The following is a 4,000-nucleotide window of genomic DNA, read 5'->3' as shown; positions in this document are numbered from 1 at the left end:
GGGCTTGATTTGCATAGTCGAGCTTATTTTCCATGTACCACGGTTCTCCCTAGATGTTCGCAAGCGACTGTCACCAGACCGGTAAGAGAGTTAGCTATTGCATTTCTGGGGTCGTCATACAGAAATTTCATTCGATTGGACTTGTCATCCGATTTTCCGGTGCCACCGATCATACCTCGGTGGTACACCATTCGCAGACCAAGCGTAGAGGGTTGGGATGTTCTGTATCATGACCGGATGCGTCATTGGAACAACCTAGGTGCCTTTTAGTTTTTCATGCGTATACCTTTTCTATGTAACCTTGTATTTGTATTGCTATTTTTATTCCATTTATTTATTTTTTGTATTTTAATTTTAACTAAATTTATATCTTGCATGCATACTAATTAGTATTTGCGCGTTACAAACTAAAAATATAATGTCGAATTTTAAAAACTTAAAATGATAATGTCAAATGTTACAAAGTTAAACGATAATGTCAGATTTTACAAACTACTATGATAATATACAAAATGCTCTATAAATAAACTGTCAACAGATCAGTAATCCCTCTTTGACACCCACTGCCACTGCGCAAGGGCCCGTTCCATATCATCAATAACAGCTCTGCCTGATGCAGTCGTCATGTTGTCCCTCTCCTGAAAGACTCTTTGTCCCAGCTGCATCATATTTCCCATCCACTACACACAACAAAAAAACATGAAATTCAATAACGATATATAATAATAATAATAATAAAAATAAAAAAACACACAACAATAAATGTTTTATGAGACATACCGCATCCACGGCAGTGGGCGGTGGCACATCATCATCATTGGCGTCGTCGCCATGGTGGAGGTCTCTGATCAACCTCGGGTGCGAATGCCGGCTGTACCATTTCATGTTGTGGTGGTCACACATGGGAGGCACCCCAATTGGCAGCCTCTGCAGCTCCGCAGTCCATATATAGGTGGGCAACCATCGGAAACTGCTCCCACGTGACAATCATGCTTTCTGGCCATTGGACGATGTATTCCTTCGACGACGCAAATTGGACCGCCTTACTGGGCCATGCTGGTGGAGGAGGGACAATTTGGACAAATCCAAGCTGGCGAAGACAGCGCTGAGGCATGTACGTCTCTACGATCTCACGATACTGAATCAGTCTCGTGTAGAGGGTCCTGGGTACCCTATTACTAGGGTTCTGGCCGAAAGACATCCAGTTCACCTGCACATTTTTTCAAATTAGTAAGATTCATATAATTAATGCATCACAATATAAAATTAGAAATAATTTATACACTTTACCTCTAAGGGGACATCTTGTCAAGCAATAACCGTATCGATCAGAGGCGGTCAACGGACTTCTTCTCGAACCGCTGACTCCACGCACAGGCACGTGGCATCCTGTCCTTAATAGGAACTCTGGAGATGGTGGAGTTGGGATAACAAGGTTCACTCTCATTTTTATCTCTTCAATATACTTCACACCATCCTTAGAAAACTGCAAGATAAATAGTAACCATAAGTCCACCAAAATAAGCATATGTGCAAACTTTACTTTTTCATCATCCTTATTACTTTTTCATCATTATTCTCATATCTCAAAAGCTAAACTTTGAAAAGCAGGACTGCAGGAGGCTGAACAAGCCAAAATTAGTTACTGGTCTCTAGCAACAATAGCATGCTTCAAGACTAAAAAATATGTTGTTAATTCCCCTGGCCCCAAATATACAATAACTGACTTCTAAATTATGGAAAATGAGCAAGTTACATTGGCCGATAATCACTAAAGATCAGATGGTATGTTTTTGGAGTAATAACACATTTCAAGAAATAATAAAATCATAAAATCACTCACTTATGTCTAGCCCATATAAAACCTTTTCCAAAATTCCTGAAGACCTCAATACAAAATCTATACACTTGATTTCAATAGTAAAGATATTACACAGATATTTTAGGGAAGTAACAGGATATGAGTGATGCAATTTCACCATTACAAGGTTAACAGAGGCTTATGAGACAGCTAGGCTAAGACACACTAAGTACTCACAACTAAGTACCAAGAAGTAGACTTTGGATAAACCTCACATCCTATAAATCTTAGAGCTATACCCAGTGAGGATAGTTGAAAACCAGCTCCCTATCTATTCTATAAGGGAATTCATGGGGTGTCCACATGAAAATATCATATTACCGCCTAAAAGCTTTAACTTGTAGTTGAAATAAGGATGATATATGAAAATATAGCTGTAGATGAGAGATATGTGGGGTAAGTACTTACTCTTGGGGTGGCGTGCACAGACTACCGGAGGGCGTCGTGTAGCTCTGAGAAGCCCTATGCGATTTCGATGGTGTAGAGACAGGAAAGACAAGGCTGGCAGTAGAGATGCTCCTTGACTTTCATATGCAATTGGAAATCTGCCCTTTTGTAGCTGGATACCCTGGCAGCAATCTAAATATGACATAAAGGCTATAGAGGCTGCTGATGCCATTTAGAAAAGATGATCAAACCTGAAAAGTAAGCTTAATTTTTATTCCAGTTTAAAGCCTACAATGATATAGAAAAACGAAACAACACAGCCCAAATCATAGATTAAGCCTTATGAGGCATCAAGTTTAAACTTACCAAAAAAAGTTACACTAGATCACAGTAAAGATAATTGACACAGATATCATCAAATAATCAAAGAAATCTTTTAAACCTGAAAATCCAATTTTCTTCTATAGTTCTGAGCTTTAAGTCGTCACAATTGTGTTTGTATTTCTAAAGCTTATCAGCCTCGCTATCAACATACTCGAATCCAAGTTTTAGTCTAAGAAACTTAATTAGGTTTTTCCCAAGTAACAAAAACCAACCTAGTTTCAAACATATATAGACCATTCATCACATCTTTATTGCACTAATATATGAGGTATTACAGTACAAGACCACCAAAACAAGCCACTGCACCCAATAACAAAAGAAAATGAGGAGTAAACTCACCACATAAAATCGGAACAATGGTCAAGCAGATCAAAGAAGCCAAACTCACCAAAAGCAAACACCCCATTGCATTAATCCAAAGTCCCGATTCCAAAAACCAACACTCCATTATTAAAAATAAAATTCCTGCTCAAATTAATTACTCAAAAAATCCAATGCAGAACATAAGAACCCCCAATTTCCAAACATACCCAATTAGATTCTTGCAACAGAAATTAAGGCATTTTAATACCAAGATCGAAACTCTATTGAATTCAAACTTATACTAAAGTTGATGATTTCATGAAATTACAAATTTCCTTCCGAAATTTGTAGGATTTCTTAACACTATAAGATGAAATCAAAGCAAAACATTATAAACCAAAAATGGTCCAACAATCATATTAATCGAGCTATAATCAGATTGAAAACAGAAGATACCCATAAAAAAATAAAAAAAAAAAAAAAAAAAACATCAAAACAAAACAACTAACAAGATAATTTCATCAAAAAAACACAAACAAAACCAATAATTTCATTACAAACCCAGAAAAACCCTAAGATCGAATGCAACTGAAAAAAAAGAAAGAGGAAAACCTTGATTGATGGAGCACAACTGAAGAACTCCACAACGAAATCGGGGAAGGGTGCATAGGTCGCAATAAGGCTCGCAAGAAGGTGCCGCCAACTTCAACAGACGAAACCCTTAAAAACCCTAAACTCGAATTTCTGATTTTTGGTTCGAAATCGATTCGAATTTGTTGTTGTTGAAGACGCACGCACATCGAATTGATTCAAAATAGACGCACCCAGAAACCCTAACCTCAAAGAGAGAAGGAGAAGGAGATCGAAAGAGAGATGAAAGGAAAGGGAAAGTGGCGGTTATAGAGATCGAAGGAGAGAGAAGGAGTTTGAGGAAAGTGCTGAGAGAAAGCTCAGAAGCCCCTTTAATGGAGAAATTCGAGTACGCTTCAATGGAGGAGAGAGAGAGGCAGATCAGATGAGAGAGGAGGAAAGATCGAGGAAATGAAAGCAAGAGAAAGAAAGAGT

General features: G+C 38.0%; 1 long non-coding RNA gene across 1 annotated transcript; it reads right to left on the bottom strand.

Annotated features, from left to right (window-relative positions):
* Window positions 1–318: 318 nt before the first annotated feature.
* On the bottom strand, window positions 319–3,788 carry LOC110722384. The gene is made up of 4 exons (XR_002511587.1): window positions 3,548–3,788; window positions 2,270–2,499; window positions 781–1,486; window positions 319–680 (listed from the first exon to the last, which is right to left on the bottom strand). It is a non-coding gene; the product is annotated as an uncharacterized LOC110722384 (long non-coding RNA).
* Window positions 3,789–4,000: the final 212 nt, after the last annotated feature.

Source organism: Chenopodium quinoa, unplaced genomic scaffold (genome assembly GCF_001683475.1).
Source record: "Chenopodium quinoa cultivar QQ74 unplaced genomic scaffold, ASM168347v1, whole genome shotgun sequence".
Lineage (NCBI taxonomy): Eukaryota > Viridiplantae > Streptophyta > Magnoliopsida > Caryophyllales > Amaranthaceae > Chenopodium > Chenopodium quinoa.
The sequence above is the reverse complement of the archived record's forward strand: the minus strand, read 5'-3'. Positions and strand labels throughout refer to the sequence as shown.